We start from the raw sequence: 18528 nt of genomic DNA on the forward strand, positions 1-18528 counted from the left end.
TGACTTCAAAGCTGCATTTGACAGGGTGGATTGGGGCTAACAATATGGGGCATCAATTAAGTCTCTTACGTGCTATGGAAGTTATGTTCGTCCAATTGGATACAAATTAGATTGACAGATGGCACCGGGCGGTCTAGAAAAAGTCCTACTGAAGCTGGTTTAAAGCAAGGGTGTGTGCAATCCCCACATTTATTTAATCTGTTTGTAGCCAACTTATTCCCCAGACTTGACCAGGTTAACTCTCATCCACCTCGGCTGGACCATTTAAGTCCGCCCCATCTTTCTTATGCAGATTACATCATTTTACTAAGTCACTCAAGACTAGGTCTACAGAAACTATGTACAGGACTCTCAGAATATGGCACGCTCAACAAATTGGAAATTAATACAGGAAAATCTAAAACAACGTCTATTTTCAGCAACTCTGATTTATTTCCAAGGATCAGGTTTGTTGATTTCATCTTAAAGGAAGTCAACTGTTATAAGTACCTGTGGATATACATAGATAGCAAGTTTACTTTCAAGGCTCATTAACAGTGCATTGCTAACAAAGGAAACACATATATATTTGCATCATGGGCCTGACAGGCCCTTCTTTCAAACCTTTTTGACGGTTATTTCTGCAAAACGTTTGCCATCAGATCTCCTATGCGAGGGCAGCCATGCTTGGAAGGGATGCTCTGTTTTTGGATAATCTTCAAATCAGGGTATATAAGCATGCATCTGGGCTCCTGTTGAGCACCTCCCTAGAGTCTGGAATCGTGAATCAAACCTGGAGGAGGCATGACATAGGGTAGAACAAATTAGGAGCAAGCTCTTTGTAATGCCTTATGACAGTCAATGGACATGGATCTTAAGTCATTTTACTGGGCATATCTGCACTCTGCATTGGAAGCAACAAGTGCAGCAGCTATGTAGAATTCAAATTCACTTCATCATGTATTCTGCAAGCATTGAATAAAGCTGTGAAAATCCACTCTATAATTTTTGATAAGCAAACAATTGCATCTCACACCCACCCTTGGATGGCCCTCCACACATACAGAAACTTGCAGCCAGCAGCATATTTAAGCATGACCCTTTTGTTACATCTAAAATAGAAATTGATGTCTATCCACTTTGGGATCCTACCATCTTTGGCTGACCAGCCTTTGTGATAATATTCTGCCGCAAAATCATGCAGGCTGTGAGGAGCTCTACCAGGAGCACCTACGCAGGCGCAGAAGACAACGGTGAGTACTGCACCTACGACACAAGGAAGGGGGGAGGGAAAAAACAGTGACACCCCCACGCAACACCCCCACCCTCACCCACTACAACACACACACTAATACATATCTATACATCACAGTTACACCCCCCAGGCCCCCTGGAAGAATGCAAAGACAAAAGGAAATTACTGTAACCATTGAAATATAATGAAATACAGCAATCAAAAATATATACACACTAAAAACTATTATATACACCAAATTTACAAGTCCAGGCATTGTACCAGGCATTGTCCGTGGACCACTGGGCCCAAAAAACATGGGCAAAGCCCACACTAGATACCTGACCTAAACGGAGAGAACACTGCAGGGGCATCAGATAGCAAAACTACAGGCACCTCAGGGGGAAGGGAAGGGAGGGCACCTCAGCCGGATGAGTGCACAACGCCAGATCCACGAGGGGGCTCCATGCCCACTGTTCCTTCCTATGGAGTGCAAAGCCACAGTCTCACAGGTCTCTACAGTGTTTGGGTTTCCCACTGTTCCATCCTGGGGAGTGCAAAGCCACAGTCTCTCAAGTCTCTACAGTGGGTGGGTTTCCCACTGTTCCATCCTGGGGAGTGCAAAGCTACAGTCTCACAAGTCTCTACAGTGGGTGGGTTTCCCACTGTTCCATCCTGGGGAGTGCAAAGCCACAGTCTCTCAAGTGGATAACAGTCTCCACTGGTTCTGGAGGGTGCCTGTTGGCCAGAGTGCTTCTTCCTGTGCAGGAATGAGGTAGTGGATGCATGTCTCCACTGGTTCTGGAGGGGGCCTGGTGCCCAGAGTGCATCGTGCAGCCCTGTCCGACACAGATGCGGCACTGCCCCTGCCGCTCATGGGCCAGCAGTGCGTGAGATGGCGGTCCCCTGTTCAGCGGTGCTTGAGATGGCGGTCCCCTGTTCAGCGGTGCTTGAGATAGCCGTGCCCTGTTCAGCGGTGCTTCAGATGGCGGTCCCCTGTTCAGCGGTGCTTGAGATGGCGGTCCCCTGTTCAGCGGTGCTTGAGATGGCGGTCCCCTGTGCAGCGGTGCTTGAGATAGCCGTGCCCTGTTCAGCGGTGCTTGAGATGGCGGTCCCCTGTTCAGCGGTGCTTGAGATAGCCGTGCCCTGTTCAGCGGTGCTTGAAATGGCGGTCCCCTGTTCAGCGGTGCTTGAGATAGCCATGCCCTGTTCAGCGGGGCTTGAGATGGCGGTCCCCTGTTCAGCGGTGCTTGAGATGGCGGTCCCCTGTCAGCGGTGCTTGGGATAGCCGTGACCTGTTCAGCGGTGCTTCAGATGGCGGTCCCCTGTTCAGCGGTGCTTGAGATGGCGGTCCCCTGTTCAGCAGTGCTTGGGATAGCCGTGCCCTGTTCAGCGGTGCTTGATATGGCGGTCCCCTGTTCAGCGGTGCTTGGGATAGCGGTCCCCTGTTCAGCGGTGCTTGAGATGGCGGTCCCCTGTGCAGCGGTGCTTGAGATAGCCGTGCCCTGTTCAGCGGTGCTTGAGATGGCGGTCCCCTGTTCAGCGGTGCTTTGGATAGCAGTGCCCTGTTCAGCGGTGCTTGAGATCGCGGTCCCCTGTTCAGCAGTGCTTGAGATGGCAGTCCCCTGTTCAGCGGTGCTTGGGATAGCCGTGCTCTGTTCAGCGGTGCTTCAGATGGCGGTCCCCTGTTCAGCGGTGCTTGAGATAGCCGTGCCCTGTTCAGCGGTGCTTGAGATGGCGGTCCCCTGTTCAGCAGTGCTTGGGATAGTGGTCCCCTGTTCAGCAGTGCTTGAGATGGCGGTCCCCTGTTCAGCGGTGCTTGGGATAGCCGTGCCCTGTTCAGCGGTGCTTGAGATGGCGGTCCCCTGTTCAGCAGTGCTTGAGATAGCCATGCCCTGTTTAGCGGTGCTTGAGATGGCGGTCCCCTGTTCAGCGGTGCTTGAGATGGCGGTCCCCTGTTCAGCGGTGCTTAGGATAGCCGTGCCCTGTTCAGTGGTGCTTGAGATGGCGGTCCCCTGTTCAGCGGTGCTTGAGATGGCGGTCCCCTGTTCAGCAATGCTTGGGATAGCCGTGCCCTGTTCAGCGGTGCTTGATATGGCGGTCCCCTGTTCAGCGGTGCTTGGGATAGTGGTCCCCTGTTCAGCGGTGCTTGAGATGGCGGTGCCCTGTGCAGCGGTGCTTGAGATAGCCGTGCCCTGTTCAGCGGTGCTTGAGATGGCGGACCCCTGTTCAGCGGTGCTTGGGATAGCCGTGCCCTGTTCAGCGGTGCTTGAGATCGCGGTCCCCTGTTCAGCAGTGCTTGAGATGGCAGTCCCCTGTTCAGCGGTGCTTGGGATAGCCGTGCCCTGTTCAGCGGTGCTTCAGATGGCGGTCCCCTGTTCAGCGGTGCTTGAGATGGCGGTCCCCTGTTCAGCGGTGCTTGGGATAGCTGTGCCCTGTTCAGCGGTGCTTGAGATGGCGGTCCCCTGTTCAGCAGTGCTTGGGATAGTGGTCCCCTGTTCAGCAGTGCTTGAGATGGCGGTCCCCTGTTCAGCGGTGCTTGGGATAGCCGTGCCCTGTTCAGCGGTGCTTGAGATGGCGGTCCCCTGTGCAGCGGTGCTTGAGATAGCCGTGCCCTGTTCAGCGGTGCTTGAGATGGCGGTCCCCTGTTCAGTGGTGCTTGGGATAGCCGTGCCCTGTTCAGCGGTGCTTGAGATGGCGGTCCCCTGTTCAGCGGTGCTTGAGATGGCGGTCCCCTGTTCAGCGGTGCTTGGGATAGCCGTGCCCTGTTCAGCGGTGCTTCAGATGGCGGTCCCCTGTTCAGCGGTGCTTGAGATGGCGGTCCCCTGTTCAGCGGTGCTTGGGATAGCCGTGCCTTGTTCAGCGGTGCTTCAGATGGCGGTCCCCTGTTCAGCGGTGCTTGAGATGGTGGTCCCCTGTGCAGCGGTGCTTGAGATAGCCGTGCCCTGTTCAGCGGTGCTTCAGATGGCGGTCCCCTGTTCAGTGGTGCTTGGGAGAGCCATGCCCTGTTCGGCGGTGCTTCAGATGGCGGTCCCCTGTTCAGCGGTGCTGTCCATGCCAGGGTGCTCATGTGCCATCTGGCCTGGGCCTGGCGGGGCCCTCTTGCCCACCTGTCCTGTGGGTGCGGGGCCCTCCTGGGCAGCTGTGCTGGGGCTTTTGGTGGCCTCCTGGCCAGCTGGGATGGGGTTTTTGGTGGCCTCCTGGCCAGCTGGGATGGGGCTTGCGGGCCCTCCTTGCCAGCTGGGCTGATGGCGGTGTTGTCGGGCGTGCTGCCCTTCCCAGCCTTTCCTGCTCTCCTGTGGCCCTTCCCCACCTTGGCCGGTGTCCCAGCTGCCTCGACACTCCCGCTGGGAGCCCTGGTAGGGGTTTTTGTCCCTGGTGTCTTGACCCTCTGCCGCCGTGCACTGGCAATTTTTGGATGTTTCTGAGGGGGGGGCACTGGCTGTGCTGTGGCTCCGTACCAGACTGGCTGCCCTGTTGGGCGGTGCACTCCAGTGACCATGTAGGACTTGCACCACCGGCCCCGGTGATGTAGTGGCTGAGGTGCTAGCTCTGGGCCTATGACATGGACGGGGTGGGGGAGTTGAGGGAAAGAGGTTAAGTTTGGACAGGAAACATTTTTTGGAAGCATTGGGACGGGTAGGTGTAGTGGGTATGGGAGTGGAGGAAGAGGTTGTAGGAGGTGTAAGTGGGGTGGCTTTGGGTGCAGGTGCCTGGGCTGTAGGCTGTTGTGAGGTGGATGGCTGTTAGGTGGGTGGCTGCCTGCGTTTGTGTATCTTGGGAGGGGGCGGCACAGACACACTGGGAGAGGACACAGGGGACGTGTAAATGGCAGTGGGGGTGGTGAGTGCACGTGTGCGGGATGTTCTGGTGTGTGTGCTGCTGAGGGACGCAGTGGCTGAAGATGCTGTGCATGCAGGTGTGAGTGGAGACAAGACTGGCAGGGAGGAAGGAGACGTGGAGGAGGGGGACACAGTGGAGGCAGTGGATGTTGGTATGTCTGTATGTGGATGTTGCTTGTGTGACTGCCTGTGGGATGTGTGGTGCTTATGTCTGCGTGAGCTGCCCTGGGGTGTTGAGGTGTGTGCAGGCTGGTCTGATGGTGTGCTTGGGATAGGCAGAGGCACAGGGGATTGGGTCTGGGTGTAGGAAGTTGGAGGGGGGAGGCTAGACACAGGGACAATGGCTGCCATCAGTGCTGAGGCCAGAGTCTGAAAGGCTCGCTGAAGGGCCGCCTGACCAGAATGAATGCCCTCCAGGTATGCATTACTTTGGTGCACTTCCCTTTCTACACCCTGGATGGCATTCAAAATGGTAGACTGCCCAACAGTGAGCGACCTGAGGAGGTCCATGACCTCCTCACTGAGGGCAGCAGGGGTGACTGGGGCAGGGCCTGAGGTGCCTGGGGCAAAGGAGATGCCCACCTTCCTGGGTGAGTGGGCACGGGACAAACGCTGAGGGGCTGCTGGGAGGGCGGTGCTGGTGCGGGGGTGGTGGCTGTACCTGTTGTTGCGGGGGGCAGAGATGTTGCCGCCACCACAAGGGAGCTCCCATCAGAGGACGAGTCCGATCCACTAATGTCCGCTCGTGTCCCCACCGTGGAGCTCCCCTCGCCCTCCGTCCCACTGACGATTTCAGAGTCGGTAGTGTGGCCCTCCATGGCCATGTGGGATGCAGCTCCCTCGTGTTCCGGTGCCACTGCTCCTCCGCCTGATGATGCTAATGCACACATGAACAGGAATACCACAAAAAGGGGGGGGGAAACAGAAGAAAGACATGTTGAGTGCATTCATTCCCGCTACCGTTGGCGGACAGTACAGACACAGAAGCCCCCTGCACTACGCCGCGCACTTGGGGTCCACTTTGCAATCCCTGGGACATGGCCTACAAGGCTATGGACGACATCTGCACACATAGGTGACACAGGGCCATGAATAGCTGTACTTGGCACCCTACAGAGGTGGGGAGCAGGGGCACAGGGCCGTGCCTTACGGAGGGGCCTAGACTACGGAACTCGCCCTGGCCTAGGGATACCCACAGCCCTCCTCCCCCACCCAGACACCTCCACAGCGCGCAAAGTTAGCAGAATGTGAGTGTACTCACCCCCTTGTGTCTGCTGTGATGCCCTCACGTGCCCATCCAACTCGGGATAGGCCACCACCAGGATCCGGAACATCAGGGGGGTCAAGGTCTGACGGGCACCCCTCCCACGTTGGGAGGCCATCCCCAGCTGAGCCTCCACCGTCTTCCTGCTCCAGCGGCAAATGTCCTCCCATCTCTTCCGGCAGTGGGTGCCCAGTCTGTGGTGGACCCCCAGGTTCCGGACGTCCTTGGCGATGGCACGCCATATATCCATCTTCTGGTGGGCGCTGACCTATATGAATTGTACAGGGGGAGAAGAAAAGTAATTACCTTCTGCACCATCAATGTGAGTGGCCCCCCATCCCTACCCTTGCCATGTGGCACATGCACTCACCGTCGTTTCAAGCATGCCTCAATCTCTCCCTACCCATCTTTCATCCACCCCACTCAACACAGGCATAGCCCATACAGAATGCTCCCAGTGTATTTACCTGTTTGTCTGGAGGACCGTAGAGTAGCGTGTACTGGGGGAGGACCCCATCCACAAGCTTCTCCAACTCCTCCGGTGTGAAGGCAGGGCCCCTTTCCCCAGTCGCATGAGCCATTGTCCCTTCCAAACCGTGGTCACAGCAGCACTTGTAGTGTAGGTCCTCTCCTGTCGAAGATCAGGTATCAAGTGAATTAACAGAGAGAAAATGGCGGTCACGTCCGCGGCGGTGCGTACCGCGACCGCCGGCGCACATCGTCATTGGCTCCTGAGACCCATATGGTCCAATGTTAACCAATGCAGCATTGCGCTGTGGTCTTCGACCGCCTACCACCATGGTGTGCAACGCCAGCGCAGTTACCTCACATCCCATTGTTACACTTTACAGGTCAGGCAGCAGCCATTTCAGGGGCCCACATGCCTTACTTTTTGTACTGCGTCACACATACCTAGGCCTTGCATCCACACTCATACAAGCCATTCGATGGGTTAAGATCCGTGTTTTTTTAAAGCTGGGGTTACGTACCTCTGGGATGTTTGACTCTGTGCTCGCTGTTGTCCTTCACAGGCACCGTCCGCTGGGACATGTGAGGAGATGGCGGCATCCTCCAGTGTACAGACCGCTGGTGGATCTGTCGACAATGGAGGAGAGACATCTCATCCTGACATACAGGCTTGACCGTGCCACTATTCTGGAACTGTGTGCCCAACTGGAGCCAGACCTGATGTCACCTATCCGCCATCCCACAGGAATCCCCCCTCAAGTGCAGGTGCTGTCAGTACTCCATTTCCTAGCAAGTGGGTCATTTCAAACAACAGTGGCCATAGCATCAGGGATGTCCCAGCCTATGTTTTCCAACGTGTTGTCCAGAGTGTTGTCTGCCCTGCTGAAACACATGCGGAGCTACATCGTTTTCCCTGAGGTGGAGGATTTGGCTACAGTGAAAGGTGACTTCTATGACCTTGGACATATCCCCAACATCATAGGTGCCATTGATGGGACCCATGTGGCTTTGGTCCCCCCCCACAGGAGTGAACAGGTGTACAGAAACCGGAAGAATTATCATTCCATGAATGTCCAGATGGTATGTTTGGCAGACCAGTACATCTGCCATGTGAATGCCATGTTCCCAGGCTCAGTGCATGACGCCTACATCCTGCGGAATAGCAGCATCCCTCATGTGATGGGTCAGCTCCAGAGGCACCGTGTGTGGCTAATTGGTGACTCTGGTTACCCCAACCTGTCATGGCTACTGCCCCAGTGAGGAATCCCAGGACTAGGGCAGAGGAACGCTACAATGAGGCCCATGGGCGAACTAGGAGGGTGATCGAGCGGACCTTCGGCCTCCTGAAGGCCAGGTTCAGGTGCCTCCATATGACAGGTGGATCCCTATTCTACTCACCAAAGAAGGTGTGCCAGATCAACCTGGCTTTGCGTCGCCAGGTGCCTTTTCTGCAGGAGGATGATCCAGATGGTGGTGTTGTAGCAGCTGTGGAGCCTGTGGAGAGTGAAGAGGAGGAAGACGAAGAAGACGACATAGACAACAGGAACACGGTGATACTACAATATTTCCAATGAACAGAGGTAAGAATACAAACCGGCCTACTACATGTACTTAAACACTACTACCTCTGTACTGTCTGTCCTTTTCACCCAGTGTATGGTAACTGAGTTGTCACTTTCCCTTACGATTTCAGAGATCTGGGTCCCACAGTGTGACATCTGCTTTGTTTCCCCATGGACTACAGCTGTGTGACATTGGTATGTTGGCATCACAATGTAAATAAGCATTTTGGCACTGTAATTACAGATAAATATATTCACATACAGACTCCTGATTGTTTTGTGCAATAACGGTGTTTATTAAGGTGCTAATTATTGGAGGGGGGTTGTAAATTGGTGAGGGATGATGGTGTAGGAATGTCCTTGGCAGAGTCCAGTCTATTAGTCTCACAGGTGCATTGTCCAAATGGGTCTGGGAAGTGGAGCTGGGGCAGTTTAAGGATGGACAGGGTGACAAAGTGGGACAGTGGGATGACTATCAGGGTGGTATCCTTTCTTGGCGGGGGTCTTGGCATCTTACTCTGTCCTCTTCCTGGATCTCTGGGACCGCTTGCGGGGTGGTTCTCCTTCTGCAGGGGGTGGGGTGCTGGTGGCCTGTTGGTCCTGTGGCGGTGCCTCCTGTCCACTAGCACCGGCGGAGGTGGTGTGCAGTTCTTGGTCCATGCTAGTGTCAGGGGCCCTTTGTGGTGCCACAGTGTCCCTCAAAGTGGTCACTACCAGATTCAGCACCCCTACGATGGTGCCCAGGGCGGAGCTGATGGTTCTGAGTTCCTCCCTGAAGCCCAAATACTGTTCCTCCTGCATGCGCTGGGTCTCCTCAAACTTGGCCAGTACCGTAGCCATCGTCTCCTGGGAGTGGTGTATGCTCCCATGATGGAGGAGAGGGCCTCATGGAGAGTGGGTTCCCTGGGCCTGTCCCCACCCTGTCGCACAGCAGCCCTCCCAGTTCCCCTGTTTCCCTGGGCCTCTGTCCCCTGGACCGTGTGCCCACTGCCACTGCCCCCTGGTCCCTGTTGTTGTTGGGGTGGTGGGTCAACCTGGGTGCCCTGTAGTGGTGAACACACTGCTGCTTGACAGAGGTGTGGGCCCGCTGGGTGGGTGCTGTGCTGGTGTTTCCAGAGGGGGTAGGTCTGCAGTGGCCTGTGGCTGTGTGAGGGGAACCGAATGTCCAGAGGTCCCCGATGGGCCGGGCTGGTCATCTAGATCCAGGTCGACAGAGCTGCAGTCATCACTGTGGGCCTCTTCTGGGGGGGGTGGACATTTGTGGACCCTCCTGTGCGGTGACGTTGCGTAGGGGTCCTGCAGGGGTATAAAAGCATGATTATTGCATCTGTGTGTGGAATGGTGTGCAATGGGTGGGTGCCCGTGTCCCCCAGTGCTTGTATTCCTGTGTGGGGGCTTTTGTGTTGGTGGTTTGGGGGGGGGTATGGGTATGTGCAGTGGGCATGCTTTGGTGATGGGTGTCCACGCTTTGTGGTCGCATGCAGGGCTTGGTGTTGGGATGGGTGGGTTGTGATGGTGGGACATTTGCAAGGAGTAGGAGTGATGGGGGTGAGGCTAAGGGTGGGGGTATGTGTTGGCATGCAGGTGGGGTGGGGGGGATGAAGTAGTGAAGATGTGACTTACCAGAGTCCATTCCTCCAGATACTCCGCCGAGGCCCTCAGGATGCAGGATCACCAAGACCTGCTCCTCCCATGTCGTAAATTCTGGGGGAGGAGGTGGGGGTCCGCCGCCAGTCTTCTGCACTGCAATCCGGGGTGTCTTTGCAGTGCCATGGGGTGGTGTAGGTGATGTGTGGGGTGGAATGTGTGGTGATAAGTGTAGTGATGTGTATTGGTGTGTTGTGTGAAGTACGTGGTATTTGTGTGGGTGATGGTAATATGTGCGTCTGGGTGCTCGATTCTTCTATATGGTCTCTCTCTCTGTGCGTCATCCCGATTTTTGGGTGGTGGGGTTTGTGGGTGATGTGGGTGTGTGTTTTATAATGTATTGGGTGTGTGGGAGTGGTGTTTGTATGTGTATCAGGTGTTTGTATTTGGATTTGTCCAATGTGGCTGTGTTTTGTAGGAGTGTGTGTATTTTGAGCGCGGCGGTGTGTACCGCCAATAGGATACCGCGGTTGAAAGACCGCCGCGTGGATTCGTGTGTCGTGATAGTGTGGGCGTATTTCTGTTGGCGTGACAGTGTCGGTTTGGTTATCGCCAGTTTATCGCTGGCCTTTGGTGTGGCGGACTTCTGTGGGTGTCTGTATTTTGGCGGTTTCCGAGTTGTGGGTCATAATGACTGTGGCGGTTTACCGCGGCGGTGTGTTGGCGGTCTTCTGCACGGCAGTAAGCGGCTTTTACCGCCAATGTTGTAATGACCCCGCAAGTATGGATTTAATAGCAGTGACAGGTATTTTTTCTGTTCAAATTAATGTGTAAAACGTATGTCGACATCGTGGCAGATGAAATTTTTTTTTATCTCTATTCGGACATTGTAATTCCAACACCCCATTCGTTTTAGGTGTTATTTTAGAAGATCACATTTAATATTTAATGTTCTTAATTGCCTTTCTAATTTCGTATTATAGATATTAGAATTTGGAACGTGTAAGAATTGTGATGGTTGTAATTAACTGAAACAATAAATTATTCATTCATGTTTCGGTTTGAACCAGATGATAGGATTGGACAGAGTAAAACATTATGGGGGTCATTACGACCCTGGCGGTAAAAGGCAGTTACCGCCGGTCAGAAGACCGCCATAACACCGCCGCGGCCGCGGTAAACCGCCAGGGTCATTCTGACCCACAACTGCCAAACCGCCAAAAACCCGACCTCCACTGAAGGCCGCCACATCAGCGATAAACTGGAGATGACCAAACCTCCACCGTCACGCCAACAGAAATACGCCCATGCCATTACGACCCACCAATCCACGCGGCGGTCTTTCAACCGCGGTATCCCATTGGCGGTACACACCGCCGCAGTCAAAATACACACACCTTTACAAAACACAGCCACATTGGATAATTCAAAATACACACACCTGATACACATACAAACACCACTCCCACACAATCAATACGATATAAAACACACACCCACATCACCCACAAACCCCCACAAATCGAAATTCAGAGACAAGGCGCAATACACAGAGAGAGAGCACAGGGAACGCAAACCACAACACACACAGGAACCCAACATCATCCCCCACACTACGTCTATGCACAAAACACCACACACCACTACACACATCACCACAAACACCACCCCACACCTCATCCACACCACCCCATGGCACCCCAAAGTCACCCCAGGTTCTCGGACCAAGAACTCAGGGTCATGGTGGAGGAAATAATTAGGGTAGAGCCCCAGCTCTTCGGCACACAGGTGCAGCACCCCACAATAGCCAGGAAGGCGGAGCTATGGCAAAGGATCGTCGACAGGGTCAACGCTGTGGGACAGCATCCCAGAAATCGGGAAGACATCCGAAAGCGCTGGAACGACCTACGGGGGAAGGTGCGGGCGATGGTGTCAAGAGACAACATCGCTGTGCAGAAGACTGGCGGCGGACCCCCACCCACTCCACCCGAATTCACAGCATGGGAGCAAGAGGTCTTGAACATCCTGCATCCTGAGGGCCTCGCTGGAGTAGGCGGAGGAATGGACTCTGGTAAGTCTAATCTCAACTACTTCCCCCCCCCCAACCACCAGCATGCCAACCCCCACCCCCACCCTCACCCCAACCCCCCAGCACATATCCTCCCTGCTAATGTCTCACCAGCACAACCCACCCAAACCAACACCAACCCCTGAATGCCAAGACAAACCATGGACACCCATCACCTAAGCATGACCACTGCACATACCCATCCCCCCCCAAACCACCCTCACAACTCCTCCCACAAGGGAATGCCAGCACTGGGGGACAAGGGCACCCACAATTCGCACGCCATGGCACACACAGAAGCAATAACCATACTCTTTTACCCCTGCAGGGCCCGAACGCCAAGACACCGGCCCGGAGGGTCCAGAAATGTCCATCCCACCCCCAGAACAGGCCCCCAGTGATGACAGCAGCTCTGTCGACCTAGAACCTGATGACCAGCCCGGACCATAGGGGACCTCTAGACAGTCGGTTCCCCTCAGGCAGCCACAGGCCACAGCAGACCTACCCCCCTCTGGAAACCCCAGCACAGCACCCACCCAGCGGGCCCATGCCTCTGTCTCCAGGACAGGTCAAGCAGCGGTGTGTCTACCACTACAGGGCACCCAGGGCAACCCACCACCCCAACAACAACAGGGACCTGGGGGCAGTGGTAGTGGGCACACCGTCCAGGGGACAGAGGCCCAGGAACAAAGGGGAACTGGGAGGGGTGCTGTGCGACAGAGGGAGGACAGGCCTAGGGAACCCACTGTCCAAGAGTCCCTCACCACCATCATGGGAGCGTACCACCACTCCCAAGAGACGATGGCGACGGTCCTGGCCAGGTTCCAGGAGATCCAGGCCATGCAGGAGGGCCAGTACATGGGGTTCCGGGAAGAACTGCGCAGCATCAGTTCCGCAATGGGTACAATCGTGGTGGCACTCAACCAGATTGTCACCACATTGCGGGACCATGTGGTCCCCCAAAGGGCCCCTGCCACTAGCATGGAGGAAGAACAGCCCACCACCTCCGCCGGCGCTAGTGGTCAGGAGGCCCCGACACAACAGCAACGGCCCACCCGGACCCCACCCCCGGTCAGAACATGAACCACCCCGCAAGAAAGGCCTGAGATCGAGGAAGAAGACAGAGTAGGATGTCAAGACCCCCGCCATGCACGGATCCCCCCGGATGTCATCCCACTGTCCCACTTGTTCACTCTGTCCAACCTTGAACTGCCCCTGCTCCACCTTCCACAGGCATATGGACAATGCACCTCTGCGAACGTGAGTCTGGACTCTGCCATGGACATGCCTCCACCATCACCCATCACCCTTTTTGAACTATACACCAATTTTTGCACTTCAATAAACACAATTATTGCACAAAAACCATCAGGAGTCTGCTATTTTTTTTTTTAACCAAATGTATTCGATATAACCAACCAAAAATGTCCAAATACATTGTGATGACAACATACCAGTGTCACACAGCGGTAGTCCATGGGGAAATAAACCAGAGGGCACTCCGTGGGGACCAGATCACTGAAATAGGAAGGCAAATTCACAACTAAGTTACCATACATTGGGGTGAAAGGTCAGACAGTAGAGAGCCAGTACTGTTACAGATATAATAAAATGCAGGAGTATATTCTTACCTGTGTGTTACTGGAAATACTGCAGTATCACTCTGTCCCTGTTGTCTGTGTCGTCCTCTTCGTCTTCCTCCTCTTCACTCTCCGCAGGCCCACAGCAGCCACAACACCACCATCTGGACCATCCTCCTGCAGGAAAGGCACCTGGCGTCGCAAAGCCAGGTTGTGAAGCATGCAGCAGGCCACGATGATATGACACACCTTCTTTGGTGAGTACATTAGGGATCCACCTGTCATATGCAGGCACCTAAACATGGCCTTCAGGAGGCCGAAGGTCCGCTCGATCACCCTCCTAGTACGCCCATGGGCCTCATTGTACCGTTCCTCTGCCCTTGTCCTGGGATTCCTCACTGGGGTCAATAGCCAAGGCAGGTTGGGGTAACCAGAGTCACCAATTAGCCACACACGCTGTCTCTGTAGCTGTTCCATCACATAAGGGATGCTGCTATTTCGCATGACGTACGCGTCATGCACTGACCCTGGGAACTTGGCATTTACATGGGAGATGTACTGGTCAGCCAAACAGACCACCAGGACATTCATCGAATGATAATTTTTTCGGTTCCTGTACACCTGTTCATTGTCTTTTGGGGGGACCAAAGCCACATGGGTACCATCAATGGCACCAATGATATTGGGAATGTGTCCAAGGGCATAGAAATCACCCTTCACTGTAGGCAAGTCACCCACCTCAGGGAAAATGATGTAGCTCCGCATGTATTTCATCAGGGCAGACAACACTCTGGACAACACCCTTGAAAACATAGGCTGAGACATCCCAGATGAAATGGCCACTGTAGTTTGAAATGATCCACTAGCCAAAAAATGGAGTACTGACAGCACCTGCACTAGAGGCGGAATCCCTGTGGGTTGGCGGATGGGTGACATCAGGTCTGGCTCCAGCTGGGCACACAGTTCCTGTATAGTGGCACTGTTGAGTCTGTAGGTGAGTATGACATGTCGTTCTTCCATTGTCGACAGGTCCACCAGCGGTCTGTACACGGGAACATTCCTCCGTCTCCTCGCAAGTCCCAGCGGACGGTGCCTAGGAAGGACAACATGGAGCACAGAGTCAATCAACCCACAGGTAAGTTCCCACAGCCTGCACAGTACACAAATCTCTCTGGATTGAATAGCTTGTATGAGTGTCGATGCAAGGCCTAGCCATGTGTGACGCAGTAGGAATTAAGGCATGTGGGCCCTTGAAATGGCGGCTGCCTGACCTGTGAAGTGTGACAATGTGAAGTGAGGTCATTGCTCTGGCGTGGCACGCCGTGGCGGTAGGCGGTCGAAGACCACGGCGCTAAGCAGCATTGGTTAACATTGAACCCTATGGGTTTCAGGAGCCAATGACGATGTGCGCCGGCGGTCGCGGTACGCACCGCCGCGGGCGTGACCGCCATTTTCTCTCTGCTTAATCACACGAGACCTGAGCATCCACAGGAGAGGACCTATACTGCAAGTGCTGCTGTGACCTCGGTTTGGAAGTAACAGTGGCTGCTGCGACTGGGGAAAGGGCCCCCGCCTTCAGTTCCGAAGAGTTGGAGAAGCTCGTGGACGGGGTCCTCCCCCAGTATGCGCTACTCTACGGTCCTCCAGACCAACAGGTGAGTACACGGGGCCAATGCATAGTGGGCAATGCCTGTGATGAGTGGGGTGGATGTACGATGGAGGGGAGGGGAGCGAATTACGAATGCATGGCACGACAGATGAGAGCATGTGCCACCTGGCAAGTTTGGGGAGGGGGGCCACTCACATCGAGCATGCAGAAAAATGATGATGTTTCTTTTCCCCCCCTGTACATGTCACATAGGTCAGCGCCCATCAAAAGATCGATATTTGGCGTGCCATCGCCAAGGACGTCCGGGCCCTGGGGGTCCACAACAGACGGGGCACCCACTGCCGCAAGAGGTGGGAGGACATCCGCCGCGGGAGCAGGAAGACCGCCGAGGCTCTGCTGGGGATGGCCTCCCAACCTAGGAGGAGTGCCAGTCGTACCTTGACCCCCCTGATGTCCCGGATCCTGACGGTGGCCTACCCCGATTTAGATGGGCGCTTGAGGACATCACAGCAGACACAAGGGGGTGAGTACCAGCACATTCAGCTATATTTGCGCGCAGTGGAGGTGCCTGGGTGGGGGAGGAGGGCTGTGGGTATCCCTAGGCCAGCGCGATTTCTGTAGGCTAGGCCCCTCTGTGAGGTATGGTCCTGTGCCCCCGCCCCCCACCTCTGTAGGGTGCCTAGTAACGCTATTCATGGACCTGTGTATTCTGTGTGGGCAGTTGTCGCCCATAGGCTTGTAAGGCATGTCCCAGGGAATGAGTAGTGTACCCCAAGTGCGCAGCGTAGTGCAGGGGGCTTCTGTGTCTGTCCTCTCCGCCAACGGTGTCCCCAATGCATGCACTCAACTTGTCTTTATTTCTCCATCCCCCCCCCCCATTTTCTTTGTTTTTTGGTGAATGTGTGCATTAGCATCATCAGGCGGAGGAGAAGTGGCATCGGCGCAAGAGGGAGCTGCATCTCACATGGCCCCGGAGGGCCATGCAACGGACTCCGACATGACCAGTGAGACGGAGGGCGAGGGGGGCTCCACCACGGGGACCCGTGCAGACGTCAGTGACACCGACACGTCCTCGGATGGGAGCTCCCTTGCGGTGGCGGCAACATCCGTGCCCACCGATACTACAGGTACAGCCGCCACCCAGCGCACCAGCTCCGCCCTCCCAGCAGCCCCTCGGCCTTCGGCCCGTGCCCGCACGGCCAGGAAGGCGGCCATCTCCTTCGCCCCAGGCACCTCAGGCCCTACCCCAGTCACCCCTGCTGCCCTCAGTGAGGAGGTCATTGACCTCCTGAGGACCATCATTGTTGGGCAGTCTACCCTTTTGAATGCCATCCAGGGTGTGGAGAGGGAGGTGCATCAAAGCAATGCATACCTGGAGGGCCTTCATTCGGGTCAGGCTGCCCATCAGCGATCGTTCAACGCTCTGGCCTCAGCACTGACGGCAGCCATTGTCCCTGTCTCCAGCCTCCCTCTTCTAACTCCCTCCACCCAGTCCCACTCTCCTGTTCCTCTGCCTATCCCATCCACACCTACAGACCAGCCTGCACACACCTCAACACCCAAGGGAAGCTCATCCAGACATAAGCACCACAGAACACACAAGCATTCACACAAGCAACATACAGATGCAGACATGCCAACAGCCACTACCTCCTCTGTGTCCCCCACCTCCTTGTCTCCCTCCTCCCTCCCTGTGACGTCTACACTCACACCTGCATGCACACCACCATCAGCCAGTACACCCATCACCAGCACACCCTCCACACCAGTCCGCACACATGCAGTCACCACCCCCACTGCCATGTACACGTCCCCTGTGTCCTCTCCCAGTGTGTCTGTCACCCCCGCTTCCAAACCACACAAACGCAGGCAGGCACCCAACCAACAGCCATCCACCTCACGTCAGCCTCCAGCCCAAGCACCTGCACCCAAAGACACCAGACTTGACTCTCCTACAACCACATCCTCTTCCTCCACTCCCATACCCACTCCAGCTACCCTTCCCATGGCTCCTAAAAAACGAATACTCTATAAACTGGACCTCTTTTCCTCACCTGACCCACCCCCTCCATCTCGTAAGAGTTCCAAAAACACCTCAGCCACCACCAGCCCAGCAACTCCCAAGAACGTCGTGGCTGGTTTTTGGAGTCCGCCCTTTCCTTGTGCAGGGACATCGGCCAGCAGCAAAGGCACAGCCAGCCCCCCCCCCCCGGGAAGAGGAGCAAAAAACTGAAGGGCAGGCGTGACAGGCCTGATACGCCTGCCCCCAAGGAGGGTAGCGTTGCACCGTCACCTGCCACATCGGGTAAGGGAGCCAAGTGCCACGGAGAGTCTGCCAAGGAGGGCAAGGGCAGCAAAGCGCAAAAGGCAGGGAGCAGCCGACCTGGCCATGAGGGCCCCACCAGCCCCATTCCGGGGGTATCGGAGGAGACCCATGGCCCCAGGACTCCATCACAGGAGGGCCCCGCAACGGAAAGGTCCGATGCTGACTGAGCAGGAAGTATTGGCCAGGTGTGGTTCACTCGAAACACAAGACAGGCACCGCTGAACAGGGCCCCGCCAAGACAGGCACCGCTGAACAGGGCCCCGCCGTGAGAAGCACCGCTGAACAGGGCCCCGCCGTGAAGGGCACCGCTGAACAGGTCCCGCCGTGAGAAGCACCGCTGAACAAGGCCCCGCCGTGAGAAGCACCGCTGAACAAGGCCCCGCCAAGACAGGCACCGCTGAACAGGGCCCTCCTGTCAAGCACCGCTCCGCTGGGCCCTCCTGTCAAGCACCGCTCCGCTGGGCCCTCCTGTCAAGCACCGCTGGCCCATTGGCAGGCCTGGTTCTGTGTCGGGCAGGGCTTCACGAGGCACTCTGCCCACCATGCCTCCTCCATGACCAGTGGACTCTGTAATCCACCTGATGGACTGTGGCTTTGCACCCCCCAGGATGGCACAATGGGCAATCCACCCACTGTGGAGACTTGAGAGACTGTGGCTTTGCACTCCCCAGGATGGCACAGTGGGCATGGAGGCCCTTCGTGGATCTGGCGTCGTGGACTCATGTGGCTGAGGTGCCCCCCCTTCCCTTCCCCCTGAGGTGCCAGTATTTTATTTTTGTGATGCCCCAGCAGTGTTCTCTCCAATGGACTCGATCTCGTGTGTGGGCTTTGCCCATGTGTTGCTGCACATTGGCCTACGGACATTTGGACTTTGCAAAACTGTGCCAGACTTTTGCTACTTGTATATATATAGTTCTAGATGTGTATTAATTCTTTATATATTGGTAAGTTCGCTATACTTAATTATTGATATAATATAGTTCTATTTTTACAATCATTGCCTTTTGTC

Source organism: Pleurodeles waltl, chromosome 5 (genome assembly GCF_031143425.1).
Source record: "Pleurodeles waltl isolate 20211129_DDA chromosome 5, aPleWal1.hap1.20221129, whole genome shotgun sequence".
Classification (NCBI taxonomy): domain Eukaryota; kingdom Metazoa; phylum Chordata; class Amphibia; order Caudata; family Salamandridae; genus Pleurodeles; species Pleurodeles waltl.